Raw genomic sequence first — 17,297 nt, forward strand, 5'->3', positions numbered from 1 at the left:
GAACGTTTCTACGATAATCAGGATGGTCGTGTCCTATTATAGTAGCGACGAGATTTGAAAAATGTATTGAGAAAAAAGATTGCGCGTTGAGCGTTCGAATGCTTTCATAAATGTTTACATTTTACTAGTCCAATAAAAGATACGTACTCACCGTAAATACGAGGATAATCCGTACGTAGTCGAACGGAAGAATACTGGTTTGCGATCAAAGAATCCTTCAATTCAAGCATGCACCGTGTACTAGTGGCACATGTCACACAAAAACGTAGCAAGGAGGAAAATTGAAGGCAAACGAAGAGCCGGCGTACTATAATCGAGGAAAAATCTATCTCGTAGTCACTTTCGTGCTTATTCAGCTACTCTGTTCCACCATTTAGCACGCTCGAGTGACACGCGCATCAAGATCGGTTTCTCGACACGTACGCGTAACGATTAATCGCGGATAATTGCGCGCCTACCCTTACACAACGGTCGTTAGGTTAGGTTAACTACGCACGCACAAAACTGCCAACGGAAAATCCAATTTTTGTCCGTCGCCGTTCGAGATTGTCGTTCGATCCACAGGCTTCGGAACGCGAGAACGAGAGCACCTTGAAAAATACACACGCGCGAACAACGGCGTATTTGTTTAGCACTTAGGTCGAGTTTCGGCGTTGATTTCGAGCGAAACGATACGCGAGAACGACTTTGCAACGTACACAAAACCGAGCCGATTTCGGTAAAAAAGATTTTGATAGGAACAGGAAATTTCCTCCACTGTCTCCACTTAAAAGCGAAATCGTCGCCAAGTAACTTCCGGTAAGGCGAGCACGATATTAATTCGCCGTTTGCCTGTTTCCTTTGTTTTCACCGGCAAGCCGGTGCACCGATGCACGCTTTTTCTTTCGATGTTCGTAGTAATCTGGTTCTTCCGTTCTTCGTTCCTCACGGCTCGGCCGCTGCTGCGTGACTGACCGTTTGCTGCCTTTACTAGACACACCGCACGAGGCGCGCCGAAGGCAAACGAAGGGGGACCGACGGTTCGTCGATCGGAAACGACCCTCGGGTTGAGGGAGCCTTCCTTTGTTCAGGCGAGACCATGCAGCATGGCTCGCAACGTACTTTCTCTCTTTCTCTCCCTTTTTTCCCTTCCCCTTTCCCTCTCGCTCGACTCTTCCTCTCTATTTTTCACCTTCCTTTTCCACTTTTATTTCTTTCTCTTCCTTCTATGCACGACGGTTCTTTCTTATGTTCCCCGCTCGCTACGATTCCTATCTCACCTCTTTATTTTTCTTTTTTCTTTCTCTTTCTCTCTCTCTCTCCCTCTCCCTCTCTCTCTCTCTCTCTCTCGCACAATTCTCGCGCTTCACAGCCTGCAATGCGAACGATCACACGGTCCGTTAGTAACTGAAACGACAGCGACGGTCACACACGGCGTCCCGACGTTGGTAACGATGGCGATGGCGGAGGCGGAGGTGATGGCGTCGGTGGTGGTAGCGTCGGTGGTGGTATCGACGGTGGTGGTGGTGATGATGATAGTGTTGGTGGTGGTAGTCGAGTGGTGGGGTTGGCGGTGGTGGTGGCGTTGGTGGCGGAGGTTGGCGGAGGTTGATGGTAGTGGTGGTGGTGGTGGTGGAGGTGGAGGTGGAGGTGGTAGTGGCGGCGGCGGCGTCGGTGGCGTCGGCGGCGTCTCTCTTCGACAAAGCAGACTCGGAGGCGAAGGGGGTGACAAATACAACCACTACTACCACTCGTTCCTACCCCCCTTGTATTACCTTTCGGGATGCCGAGCGGCATTCTGCACAGTTTGCACAGACTGGGGATGTTCGATTCGCTTAAAAAGAGTCGATTCTCGATCGATTCTGAGCTGCACCATGAGAACCGAAGAACGACGAGTAGATTTAAAAATTGTAAATACATATGTATATATGTATAATTTTTTTTTTCGTTTTTGATCGATTCCTACGGTGCCCTCGGACAATCAATAATAATTGTTAAGAATCGATCTGAAAATCATAAATATGTATGTATGTATAATTTTATATGATTTTATTTGTTAAAGATTGATTCTTAGGGTGAGACAATCAATAATACTGTCAATATTTCAAGCTTCTCAATCTTTTATGAATATACGTATGGATTACGTATATATATATATATATCGTTATCTTGTATCATACACCAAAGTCATAGATGTGTAACTTTACCGATTTAAATTCCTATTCTTCTAGATTCTAAACTCCGAATAAGCTTGGAGTATTATCATTATTGCTATTATCTGTTACGTGCAGATTCAATCGTTTGGGAATATAATTGGGAATAGAAAAAGATATTCGTATCGAATCTTAATCGCAAACTGGAAATTTGCATGTTCGTACGTTTGGTATAAGAAGAATTACCGCATTGCTACGGTGAGAAATCTTTCTTCGTAATAAAAAAAAGTCGATTCGCTGAAAAGCCGACAGTAAAGAATCGATTCTGATTCTTTGACCGAAAGAATTGAATTTTTGAAGGATCGAGTCAGAATCGAACATACCTAACTGCACATCGATATTCTCCTCGCGCGTTTCACCGTGCCATCAACTCGCGGTCATCAAGGCGGGTGCGCGAATCCGATGGAACATCGGTTGAAAGATATTCGTCGCGCACTTAGTTTAAGTGTCATTAGCTTTCATAGGATTTAAGGAATGCCTGTCCTGTCGTTTCATTTATAGCTATTCATAATTATACTTATTTGGGATCGTGTACTTGTGGAATTAGCGGATACATCGTAATTTCGAAGCCTCCGTGTCTACTAGTTGAGTTATATTGAATCAGCGTAGTACAAATATCGTAGAATATGTATAGAATATTTGAGTTCCGTAAAATCTCATGAATTTCAGGCAATAATTATGTACATAGAGATTGTGATCTAATAAAGAATAAGAATATAAAAGCAGATCAACAGTTTTTATATCTTTGCTTTAAAGGAGCGGTTAAATCGAATTTATTGTCTAAAAAATCTTCAGAATTCATTAACACGCGTGAAATAGCTAAACAGCAATGGAATTGTAAATATTTTTCAAGCAGAATATTTTTAAATATAGCAAACACCGATAATATTTAAAAATTGGTCTCCAGCAATTAATAAAGTCTAATATCAGATTTCTGCTAAGAGAACAGTTTATTATTTTACTAATATTCGCGAATATGTAATTGAGAATGTACGAGCTGAGTTTACTTAGCGAGTATGGAATTAGTCGATTGACAACTTTTTATTTGCTAAACGTATTACATATTTGCTTTCATTCGAAGAACATGCCAAAATCGCGAAAGACGCTATCGTTGTTTTTAACAATAATTTTAAGAGACGATTGTTCGTATTTTTTAAAAGTGACACCTAATATGTACAGAGTAAATCAGGGACAACGTGACTATTTATCAAAAAGCTATTAAAATATGAAACATAAAGCTATTAAAATATGAACATTTCAATGAGAAAAATAAGCACTACAATATTAGTATGATTTTTAACATTGTAAATAAACTAAGAAAGACAGTACTTTAATTTATTATTATTTCAAGTAATAAATACAAGTAGGTGCTACCGGCACCTATAGATCACGTGGAAGTTTAAAGGTGAAGTATAGAAACGATATCGTGAAATAGTATCCAATTATCAGAACAGAGCTTATCTATACCATAACCTATGATGCGACATATGCAGTCTTTCACGGATCGATAACTCCCTGTTGTCTGGCAATCTATCGGTTGCGATAATCCGACAATGAGATGCGTTATTTGTTCGTTAAGATTTCCTTCGCTGACGCTTGTTTGCGTAACAAAACGCAATATATTTTATATGATTATCAAACGTTTTTCAGTTATAGATAATAAAATTGCGCATATATACGAAATATTTGTAAGATTAATTTAAGAAGCTCTGCAGTAATAAAAATCTCCTTTGTACTACTATGTACGCGATTATTTAATTTAATTTAATTTAAATTTAACTTTGTTAAATTATTTTCATTCAGTATTACAACATATTCCTATTGATATTATTTTATTCTTTCCTTCTGTTTCACGCTAAACGTTAATCCTAATAAATAACATAACGATCGATATGACAACATAACGATAAATATATAACAATCCCTAACCTTATTTCCCAACACGTAAGATTTATACGAGACTCAAGCGACGAAAACCTGATTTATCGTCGTGTTATTCCTATTGATCAGTGTTTCGCATATTTCATTATCGCGTATTTTCTCGCAATATCTGTACCTACTATCTACCTTCTTCATTTTACTCTAGTTTTACAACTGTGACAAAGCTAAACGAAAAGTAGTTACCACGACCAACAGTTTTATTTCTCCATACGAATCGTCGTTGTACGTTTATTCCAGTTTGCACCACTTTCTCTTTACGTGGATTTTCAATATTTCTAACTTTTATAGTTTCTTACTCGGCGATGGTGTATTCCCAAGTTTCTTCAAACCAATTAAAGCTATAACCCATTGTCCAAGTTTCTCCCTTGACTCGTCGGCTGCGAAACGGCGAAAAATCAACCAAATTTTTGCAACCAAGCTGACGAAAGAAATACGATAGCGTTTAACCACAAGGGAGCAACAAGGCGCGCCTGCTTTGGAAGCGAGAGACGTTACGTGCAACGACCATAACCTATGTATTTTCTCTGCTTTATGGTTATGTTCCGTTTCGTTCCATTCCGTTCCCAGCAAATGAATACAAAGACCAGAGGTTCTCAGTTTGTACATGGAAAAAGATGAGAAATTCCAACAAGTAACGAGTCGAATCTCTGCTAAAAAAAAAAGTGTATCAGATTAACTGGATTAATTTCGTGATAAAAGTATGCGACGTACCCGTTATACGTCTGTGTAAAAATCTACACAGTGATTATTCATTCACCAAAGTATTCCAAGGTATTCAAAATAGAGTATTTATCGTAATATATAGTTGCTCGGATAAGCAGATTCTCTGCTTACTTTCTGTTTCTTAATCTGTTTTAATTTATACAAATATCATTTAGCATAAATATGCGCGGTTTGGTAATTATAGCGATTATAATAGTACAATTTGAAAATTTATATATGTACAAGTTACGAGATATTTATTGCAAACATATGCTTCGCAAGAAATTAGTATACAAAGAGAGTAGTGGTCTTAAACATGCAATTGATGCTGAAAATGATCTCGCTACGTATTCTGCGTTACTAATACAATACTAATTGATTGTTCAAATACTTTGACGAACTTTTGCCAAGTATATGCTTCTAACAAATATCTTGTACTTCTATGCGCATTTTCAGACCCGTTTCAAACTTTACACATACGATCAGGATGTCTCGTTACGGTGCTAATGACATTTCAAAATATTCTATATTTATTTTATATTTATATTTATATACATACGATATATCTACATATATGTATGTGCAAATAATTTTTCACTAATCGCACAATTTACATCGACGCAAAATTTGAAACCGTTTGCGAAAAATATTATAATGTAACTGCGTTTTTTCCACGCGACCACATGTTTCCTCTACTGGAGTGCCCTGATATGAAAACTGAATGACGTAAGTTTTCGTTATCAAATAGTTACAAGCGAGTAAGGGCTTGTTCTTAAAACTTGTTACATTCATTCTGCAATTTAAATATTCTATTCTCGTATTAACTGTATCTGAGCAAAGTGAATCTAGTCTGTAACGATACGTTTGAACAAATTCATGAAGACCTTTTGTTCGTTAAAAATTTGGTATGTCAGACGAGATTTACTTCAGCTGTACACAGGTATAAGGTACCTCCCATACGTATATTATTACTCAAAAAATGTCTGTTCTTTATTATTCAAACAATAAATAATTCAAACTTTTCCGTTACGAGTAGAATTTCCGTATAATGAAGTATTTTTATCGAAACTGTAGGAACTTTCCCAAATTACCAAAACGATAAAATATCGCATTAATTGAATTTTATTAAGATACACTGTTCTTTATTATATCGTAAAGGTGGAGCGTGAAACATTGATGAAAATATAATAGATAATATAAATCATAGCATGTTAGTGAAATTGCAAATTCTAATTAGAAACGGAATATATAATTCGAATCTTTTTGAGGTAGAATAATTCGTACCTTACTGTGTATTTTATAAATTATGCAAGTAGCTGTAAAGTCATTAGTCAGATTTTACTGACGATAAGTTAACTTTTGTTTCCATTTACTATTACTATACCCAGAAATTTCTTTTAAACTAAATGCATATTTTCTTTATTGTTACGGTTAAATAGCCAATAAATATTAATATCCATTTATTCATGCACCTCTCAATTAAATTAAATAGTAGAATTATTATCATTTCAAAAGTTTGGTGAAATTGCACAAAAAAAAAAAATTATTTTTAAAAAATTATAAAAAAAATTCTAAAAAATTATAAATATTCTTCTCTTCCATTTAGAAACCAACTTTTCTATTCCCAATTTATAGCAGTTTGGTTATTTGCGATTTTGTCGATGTTTTCCTATCAAAATCCATTTTTGGCTTATTTGTATCGGTGAAAATACTTGGTTTCCCATAACTGTACGACGACTTGAAACATACGTGTCAGGAAACAGCTGATTCTTCGGAAAAGCAACAGCTGCAGTCGCATACGCATGTTTGCCGAGCAAAGTCAACTCTGTCTTTTTTTAACAAGATACTGACTATAATTTTACGTTAATACAGAGCCCGTTATACAGCCCCGTATAACATGTGCAAGCGGGCACGAGACGATTCCCCGTGAAACCGTACGAAGAAAATATAGGACACAAATTTTTTATACGGCGCTCTGTCTTCAAAAGGTATACTTGAACTTTGGCTAATTACCGAATTAGTATGTATATTAGTAGAATAAGTCAGTTGCAAAATCGTGGGACCAAAAACGAGCGAGAAATCCTCTCAATTTTGGGCTACTCTTTGAAAGATAACGTAAAGTATCGAGTACGTACTTAGTCCGTGGAAGATAGGTAATCGATAATCGAAAAGACGACTCACTGATCTTTCGCTTAGTTACTTTATCGATGATAATCCTTCCGTCGATCGAGGCGTCTGGTTGGAATCGAGTGTAATCGTGTTGGCGTGTGCCACACCGGAAAACAGCTGACTTGTATTTTTTCGTTAGGGAAGCAGCTGGCCTCTCAGCCCATGGGCCAAGAGTCGTCTGCGTTCCTTATACTGGGTGTTCTTTCGATTAACGATTCGAAGCACACATTTCACCTACTACTTAAATTTGAAACGATCTCGTAACAAACAATTATGCAACCTAGAACATATAGAATTAAATAATACGAATGTTTGTTATACGAATTGATATCTTCACAACAGGGAAGAAATAGAAGAAGAAGAAACTTCACTTTATTTATATGACAATTGTGTAACCAGTTACGCGCCTCAAAGAGAGAATTAAATGATAAGAAAGTTTATTTCAAGAACCGATATCCTTACACGCAGCTGCAGAAAATAGAAGAAGAAGAAATTTCACTTTATTTATACGACAATTATGCAACTCGAAGCATATTTACGTACAGCCGAGGAAAATAGAACTTCGTTTTATTTATATGAATTGAATTCAACGTCTATTTGATAATTTTAATCAGTGAAAATCGATAGAAGTCACGATCACCCAGCATAAGAATTAGGCTATGCAAATGATAATATCAGTAAATGAATCCGTTAATAAAGCTAATCCTGAGTTTCTAGTTGCACAATGTGAAGCGCCGTAACGAGGGTGCACGCACCGTTATAAGCTTCCCGTCTAATTTTAACATCCAGGTTACATATTATTCCCATAGCGAGAAGTTCAGAACGTTGCACGCACAGAAACGAGAGAAAGAAGCAATAGAAATGCCATTCAGCTAGCCGATAATTACGTAACTTTCACTTTCAATCGTTACTTGTACGCCTTCCACTTCCCTCCGATTTATTTTATACTTTGCATTTATTTAAATACCAAGAAAACATGTCGAGGAATTCCATTGATCCTTTAAATTTATTCCTATCGAGATTGAGGTAAAAATATAGGAAAGGAGAAGGTTAAAAAATGGCCACTTTTAGAGGCCTGCTTGTCATCGGAAAATTCTTGCAGCACATTTAAGAGCATCTCAAGAAAGTTGAAAAGAACGAGCGCAAAGATGAGAAAGCGGTAGCGGCTCGATCTACCCAAATACCGATTCATCAACGAAATAATTGTTCGGTAAATAGTCAATAATTGAAACAATAATTGTTGCTAGATGCCAACAGCGACCAACAGCGACGCGTTCACCAGCTGACAATCCTATGCAAGTGTTATAATGGTTTCCAATTCGGTTTTGCTCTTGTCGATTAATACGTTAACAAAATATTTGAAATTATTCGAGTGCCTAGAATGCAATTCTATTTTAATAAAGAATCGTTATCAGATTGTATTTCGATTTGGTATTTTTGCTGGTCAATGGAATCTGACGCTATTGCAATTTGAGATTCAAAGTCGTCCCTTTCGAACATCGCAGTCGACGGTTGCAACGAAGAAAATGTCTTATCTGCTTACGTCTTCGAGCTAATAATATCTCCGATTACTCTGATCCTCTTCGCACTTCATAATTACTTCAAACGCAAGTATCTTACGTTAATTCTGTTTCTACACTTAGTGCAGTTCGTTCGTTATGACACACGGCACATACATATGTATACGAACTCTGCCAACGTATCGTTAGTCATTGTTCTCACCTAGCGATAATCTGGTTGTAGCTCAGATCTGCCGAATTTCAAACTTCGATCGATTTATCAGCAGAATCTGAAAAATTACAATAATACGTCGATATAGTCGAAAGAATGAACGAATAAAGGACGAACAAAGACCAACTGCAACGCGTGGGTAAATTTCACTGCCGCTACATTTTTTAAATTATATAAAGAGTTCTATTTAAAGAATTGTATGATAATCGTTGCATACTATAATGGTTATATGGCATGCAACGTTTTATACAATCACAAGTTCGCAAAAGGTAAAACAGGAGTTAAATATGAGAAATTTAAATATCGCAGACTTTTAAATATTAAAGAACGCACGGCTCAGTTCGATCTTCACGAGAAAGTTTCAAATTGCACACTCCACGTTTTATTCCACCGAAAAGGCGAAGCAATTTTAATGAAACTTGTATTTAATACTTTACCGATAGTATTATATTTAATTTATTAATTAAATATACTTTTGTTTATAATTCTTTAAAACGGAAAGATATACATAAACGGTAGATGTGCATGTAAAACTCACGGTAAGATATTATTAACAAACTGACGAATGATCATCTATTTTTTCTTGAGCTAGTTACCGTATCTCAATAGGACTTATTAGTCATTATCTATCATCATCGGAAAATCAATTAATTCAATTTGTCTTTTTATATCCTGTTCTATATATATATATATATAATCTCTAAAACAAATTTTGTAGGTAATCAGTGAACGAATCGTTATGATTTACTCAGGCAGAAGATCGGCTCGTTAAATTCTTGAGGCGATTAAACGCATCCTCCCTATGCAATCCGCTATACTTGTAAATCCACTGCTAATAATCATCGTATAACATAGCAACCGTACAGTTAACCGCACAATTATATTTTTCAATGTTCACGGTATTACATGCTTCAGTAATATACGCGAAACGTTAATTTTCTAAGTCTTTTTTTTTAACATTTATTAACACGATCTCCTGTTTGCTTTTAGACCGCTTGGCAAAAGTTAAAAGATATTGTGAAAAATGAAAATTGATAAATATCGTGAAAACTGACACCTGAAAAATATAAACTATATTAAAATTGTAAACTAAAATATAAAAATATAGACAATATAAACATTGAAAAATATTATAAAAAGTAATATTTCGAAAGGATCGATAAGAAAAGCAGTAAATTCCTCACGCAACAACACCCATTACAAAAGAGCTAAGCGGAGTAAATAGAGAACAGTATATAGAAATGAACCTTCCAATTAAATTCAAAGGAGAAGCCAAAGCACAAACGAGGCTGGCAGGAAGGAAACAATGGCAAATCAGCGGAATAAACGAAGTATCATAATATGTAAATGAAGAAGAACTAGGTCAAAATGTGACAAGAAAAGCTAGAATCAATGGAGCACACCCTAAGAGAGTGACCAGTGTACTTAAATCAGTGAGCTTGAATCAGAAATCTAGACAAATAAAAACAGCAGGTTAATTAATTACAATTATGAAAGCGAACACTGAAGAGATTGTAAAAAGACAGCACTACTTCGTACACGGTGCGATGAGAATTAGAGCAATTTGCCTGGAGTACTATGATAGTATACCTTCGCTTGGCACAATGTGATATTAATTGCTAGTAACAAGGATAGAAATGAGACTCGGAAGGATAGCACCAATCAACACTATATCAAAGAAAGACTGTTAATTATATATGTACTCGTATATTTTTGTAACATTGTTACTTTAATTGATACTTATATCTGTAAAACTTGCTTATTACCTACGCTCGTAATAGGCAAAAACCTAACACAAGAATAGTAATAATAAACAACAGAAGAAAATGGTTGGTTTTTCACGATATTATTTTATGTAATATAAATAGATTCTAAACAACAAAATAATCTTGAAGAATATTAAGGACGAAGATATGTCCATAAATATAGAATCGCTAATAAAAATAGTAGATTGTTTACATTTTTACGATCGTCTAAACAGTGACAATAGGATCGTTGAAGGTATAAAACATTTCAGTGTAGAAAGCTTTTGACATGAATGGTATCGAAACCGTATTTGCTGAATAATACCAACCTACAAATACTAAGGAATATTTCAGATAATACTAATTGTACCACTATAACATTAATTACACAATATTTCATAAGGCACAACATTCTGAAACAAGAAGCAGAAATAAAATATACCCAATGCAAAGAAATATATATATATATTGCATATATGTTCTTTCCATAGGGTACATTTTATTATATATATATTATACTGTACTATTATATATATATATAAAATATATAGTAGAGTATAATATAACATAATATGGTATAGTATGTATAATAGATATCAGATCATATACATAAAAGGAGTCATAAAAGAGTCAAATTATAATTACCCCCCGAAAGAGACAGGTCTATCGCATGGTGAGAGTGAGAGTGTCCGCGTTGCTTTGACGATTTTTCTTGCGGTGAAAACAAACCAAGGTTACAACGCTTTGTTGCGTTGTCCGTGAGCTCCAATTTCTTGTGTAATTCGTTCTGCCGAATAACCATTATAGACAAGCTTTGCGTAATTTCAACGAACATCGAATGACCCTGAATTCTTTTTATTTTCGTCAGTCTTTTTTCGTTGGTCTGTACAGTGGCTGACGAAAGTATTCCGACACTGCTACAAATTTTTTATGCACCTATCATACAGAACATTTAAAAATCTCATTAGTACTGTAACGAGACACGACTATCCTGATTATATTGGTACAATTCAAAACGCGTCTGAAAATGTATATAAAGGAGCTGGAACACATTTGTTGGATACATATACCTTGCATAGATTACCAAAGTACAGTAGAACCACGATTATCCCAACTGCTGTTGTCCAAATTCTGCATTATTCGAATAGTTTTCGCACGTGAAAGATGCAATACTCCGTGATAATTTTTATTGACGATCAACGATACTACTGGCGAAAAGGCGACACAACTTTACAAGCAATGATATTTAAAAGATCGCTGTTACGTGGTGGCATATGCTTGGCTGGTACCGAATGTGTAGTATCAAAAAGGGCTTGGTAAAAACTAGCGAGTTCCACCGAAGACACGATACAGAAAGAAGTGGAAGATAATACGACGACAGATGCAGAAGAAACTCTTTCTGCATCGCACGCAATACCAAGAACGGTGATTGTGATAACGCCGGCATGATAGAATGGTTTCAATGTGATGAAACTTCGTCGATTGACCATGGTACTAATGTTCCTGTGTGCTTCGAATAACGAACTGGAACATCAATATAATGGCAATGATGATATTCCTCGACATTTTGAAGTATCCGAGACTGTAGAAATAGAGTTAAAATGGTAGAAGGAACGAAAGGAATGTAATTAAATCTTACCGAATTAAATCTGCTAAACAAGTTGTACGATTTAGTAGCTAAAAAGATTTGCGATCCATAGATTTTTAATGAAATTACATTTAATTTCATTGTTGCTATCAGTAATAACTTCAATTTATTAATATTGCTATTAATATAGCAATATTATAAATTATACATAATTATATAAATGTAAATTATTATATCCTTTTTCGAAATATATACACGAGAAAGAACATCAGGAAAGTACTCTTGTGGCTACGAAAGAGAATTCCAAAGATCTCTTCGATATTTTTCTCGTCGCTGTTTCCTCCAACTGTTTTTTACGATTTTATGAAACATAACAAGAATTGATGTATTATAACGTTATAAGAAACCATTGCTTGGTCTTTAAGAAGTTAGCCAAAGATATTAACTCCTATACCGTAACTAAAATTTATTATAATTTAAAATTTGTCTTATCGTCTCGTTTGATATTTCATTCGAATACTTTCCTGAGCCACTGCATATACACGATCCGAGGTGCATAAACAATATTGAACATAATTCTTTATACAGGATGCTGGAAGTTATACAGAAACGGGGGCGAAACAGTTTCTTGCGAGACAAGAAGAAAAAAATATGGAATAAGATTTTCTTATGGAAAATTCAGTTTTCGAGAAAATTGGGTTTAAAAGTCCGCTGCATGCATATGCAATATGCATATACGACTAAAATATAGCAAAATACCGTTTATTAAGGGACATACAATGGCCATCGTGTTTATACACAGTATTACACGACTTTGTTTAGTGTCTTAGTTACATGTTAGTCTTGCTACCAGCTGATGTAAATAAGATAAACCACGACAGCGATGTACAGACAAACAGGCACTATCTCAATACATGCAGATGAATGCATCAAAATGAACTACCTATTCACAATTTGGCGTATTCGCTATAGCTAAGAAACTACTAGAAATTACAAATTGTAATTTACAGTAAACTCTGATTGAAACGACGAGAATCGACGTTTTTCATTCCGTAAACATTGAAATATTTTCCAAAAATGTGCGGCATATTTAATACGATCTTGCTTCACAGCGTACCGTCCACGATATGTAAATTCTATTTGCAAGATCGTAATATTAAAACTATAGTTTATAGTAAAGTCATTGAAAGTTTAAATCGATAAAGTCGAGCAACTCTTCGGATTACGGACGTTTCCAAGATATTCCCTTTTTTTGATTACCGCATTTTCATGATTTACTAACTTTACTATACATGCCTCTAAATCACCAATGTTCTGCCGCAATAATTCTCTCAGATACAAAAGAGTTAAACGGAAAAAGAACATTTCTCTTTGAAGACATTTTAGCTTTTACGAAACGTCGACGGAGAATTTTTACCAATTTCCATCTTGATACTTTGAAGTAATCGTGTATTTCTTTAAATCTATCTTTTGCAGCTTTAATAGTATCGATAACTCGGATGCGCAATGCATTGTGAATTGGCGTTCAAAATTAATGCGTAATTAATTAATTACAAGAAATTATCGACGATTAAATTTTAATACACAAATGGTTTTACAAATGTTTCTTCCATTATTGGCATAATCTGACATCGAATTAATTAAGCTACAAATATAATCTTCCTCTCAAAATCTTTTCTTTACATCTACATAAATATGCGTTTAACGAGATATTGTACACGCGTAATTACTTTCAATGTAGTAATATAATGAGAAAACTCGATATTCGGAAGAAGGGAGTCCATAATCCTCTTTTGAAAGCTTTGTCATTTTTCATTGGAAGCAAAATAATCGTTCTTTTTTTCCATGTCACCATTCTACAGGTTGTTCAGCGAAATCGATGTACATTTTTCAAGTATTTTCGACAGTGTGACCAAAAAGTGTTTCGAACAAAAGTTGATGCGTTTTGAACCAACTACAAATTGAAATATTTAAAATCGCCAGAAAAATACTTCTTTCTATAAATAATCCAGATCAACTTGACCTTTTTTTTAAATGGCATGATGTATTTTTGATTAAATAGAAGTATAACTGATGTAAAGATGAGTTCAAAGTCCTCATACTCTGTCCTTTAGTTCAAAAATTTTAATATTAATAGCTCAGATCAGTTAGATCAGACGTATTTATAATGACGTTTGTGTTGTCAACAATTTCTATAAATGAAAGAAAATTTCAACTTTGAATATCCCGAAACATGATTTTCGCAAATACGTTAATATTCCAAACAACTGCTCAACTAGTACAAAATATTAATTGCGCAGTCGAAGGTTTGCAGAGTTAAACGTACTAACGAGAATACATGCATAATTAGATGAGCATAGCTTTACATTTAGCAGCGAGGATAATAATTTCAACCATTCTGTAATAAAATTTATCTAGTAAAATATCTTCTTAATGCGTCCTTGAACTTGCTAACTCGTAACTGTTACCGGAGACATTGTATATAAACGCGATAGCCGTTGTTATGTACATATATATATATATATATCGCTCGGCAAACGGTATCTTACTTAGTCGTCACTGAATAGACGTATTCGATTTTTTCGAAAACCGATCATAATTTTATCCTTATTTTTGTAATCGTTACTTCGACTAGCTTCGTAGGTTTTTTCTTCGATGGCAGGATAAGTTAAAATTTACAAATTTAAATATTTTTGACAAGAGCTATATATGTAGCGTTTTCCAATGTTTTCTCAGCATAGTCCGTTTTAAAAACTTTTTACTAATCAATCCTGCAACAAATTCCTAACAATGACTTAAAAATTACTGAACGAATTATAAAACGATATGATAATGGAAATATTTATAGACTTCTTATCACGTACTTTACGCATCGATATTTTTTTGAAGTAATGAACCAATAGTAGGGAAATACGCGATTATTTTGACTAGAATTATTGAGAATTTAAAACCAATTGTTCTACGTGTATACACATACTTTAAGTATCTTCAACTAACGCCCAATATTATATTCTACTTTTAATTTATTCACAGGGCTGTTTAATTAAATTCACATCTTTAATTAATTTTTTATGTTTCCCCTTTGTGTGATAATTTTAATTTGTTTATACTTGATTTTCACTAGACTGATATAATGCTTACTATATTGAGTTATCATTAAGATGAAGTATATATACATTGTACATGTATAATGGATTCTTTTAAATATGACTATCCTCGTGAACATTCCGGTGGAAAAAGCCAGCATGTGGTTATTTTTTATCGAAACAAATTTCACGGCTACGGTAGACTACATAAAAGCACAACAACTGTGTAAGGGAGAACCGAGAGATAGAGCTTCAGAGAATCGAACGTTTTTTGCTTCTGGACATGTACACGAGGCTAAAAGCTGACGAGAATAACGAGAGGAACGTTTATCGCCCTGATCCGTCACCTCCGGCACACATGCTGAAGAAATTAAAATTTTTTGTCCATTTCCTCGAACGAACGACCAGTCACCATCCACGGCAGACCGTCGTGGGATTCCAACAAAAAGAAAATAAAAACGAGAAAACGAAGAGGCGTCTGACGCCATCGCCGTGCGATGCTTCCAGAATTCATTAATGAAAATTCTACTCACCGGCATCGTTGTCTTCGATCGCTACTTCTATCTCGTTCTCTTCCGGTAATAGACGGTAAAACTTTTGAAAATTACGGGAAATATGATACGTACCTGCAAATAAAAAGAAATAGAAAGATCAGTGGAAAGGGCGTTAAAGTTTCTACAATTGTTCGAAGTAAAATGATACGATCGAATATTGACTAAAATTTTCGTAACTTGCGCTTTTCAATCTCGTACCGATTTAATGCACATTTCGTATTATAGGCTCGTAATATACGAATAAACCATCAGTAAAATCGATGAATCTCGTCTGTCGTAGATTTTGAGTTCGAAACAATTTCATTTTGAACAAAACGGTTTCATTTTATCCAGATTCCATTCATCCTTAGCATCAGCTATGGTGTACGATGCTCCAGCAAAAATACGTTCATAAAAAGGATCATAAGTTTCACATTACGTTCATAGATTCATAATTATTGTGATCAAATTGATTCCATATTTTCGTTTTACATTTAAATACTCTCAATCAGTGTGACACATATGTGTTGCACATTTTACGAACATGAAGCGTGAAACAATAAATCGCGGTTTTACCGTGGAATTGCAATTGACGTATTTCCGGAGCGAAAACAATCGCCCAATCACGCCTTAACCGTCGATGCACTTCCGCTGTTCAATTACTCGATCACTGGGCTTTAACAAGAGATGCGAACACCAGATTGTTTTGGGAACGGTGAAATTTACATCGAACGAAATGAACATATTTGAACGTGCATTTCTATTATATTTCATAAAATCAAATTTCGCAAAATACAACTGCACGTTCATTTTTGACATTTTAACGTGTAATACTAATAAGCGTTAGTAAATCACAGACTGTTCGAACATAAGATATATTTAGATATGCGTTGATATGCTATTAAGACGTTAAAATCAATGATCTGAGTCTTACCTTATGTATTGTGTTACAACAGTTGTCAAACGAACCGGTACTTTGAATGTGATATGCTTGTAGGTTAGGTTTTTGCCGGCTCAAATACACAAATGTATATTTCTTTTAATTCGCGTTTTCCAACTTTAGATCGCTACAAACTATTATCTTGTATCGTCTAACAAACCGATGAACGATATTGTTCGCGTATAATATACATTTTAGTCGTTAAATTACATATCAGACTTCGTTTCACGCTACGTGCGACTCGATGTTACTCGCAAACTCTCGTGTCGGACTCGTGTAACTTCGTCGTTGTTCGACCAGGTACGTATCTCGATAAATACGGAGCTACGGTGCGAAAAGATATATAAACACGAGATTTCAAGAAACCATTCGATTGTTTAAATATAATTATATTGTTAATCTACTATGGATTATTATTTTTATATTTCCTTATTTAATATACAAAGCTACTATTTAAATAGTAAAATTGTTCTTTTAGCAATAATAATTACGAAAATATGCCGGTTGTAACTACAGATATTGAAATAAAACAAGTACTTCTATAGTAGAAATATTTGTATACAAATACAATGATTATAAAGATATAAAGTAAGAATGTTTCTCAAAATGTCTCCTCTTTGAGACGAATTGAAATACTTAATATCAAATATAGTAACATGTTTTAGATATG

General features: G+C 34.8%; 1 protein-coding gene across 3 annotated transcripts in view; it reads right to left on the reverse strand.

Moving 5' to 3' along the window:
* The window catches only part of Brat (tripartite motif-containing protein brain tumor), a 167,008-nt gene that overhangs the window by 89,445 nt on the left and 60,266 nt on the right, over positions 1 to 17,297 (reverse strand). For 2 of the 3 annotated variants that reach the window (XM_072002489.1, XM_072002486.1), the window contains exon 1: positions 16,622 to 16,886. The exons of the other annotated variant lie outside the window; for it this stretch is intronic. The gene's annotated coding sequence lies outside the window, so the exon portion shown is untranslated. Of the gene's footprint in view, positions 1 to 16,621; positions 16,887 to 17,297 lie in introns of those variants that run through there. 3 annotated transcript variants of the gene reach the window in all.

The sequence above is a fragment of the Bombus fervidus genome, chromosome 4 (genome assembly GCF_041682495.2).
Source record: "Bombus fervidus isolate BK054 chromosome 4, iyBomFerv1, whole genome shotgun sequence".
NCBI lineage: Eukaryota > Metazoa > Arthropoda > Insecta > Hymenoptera > Apidae > Bombus > Bombus fervidus.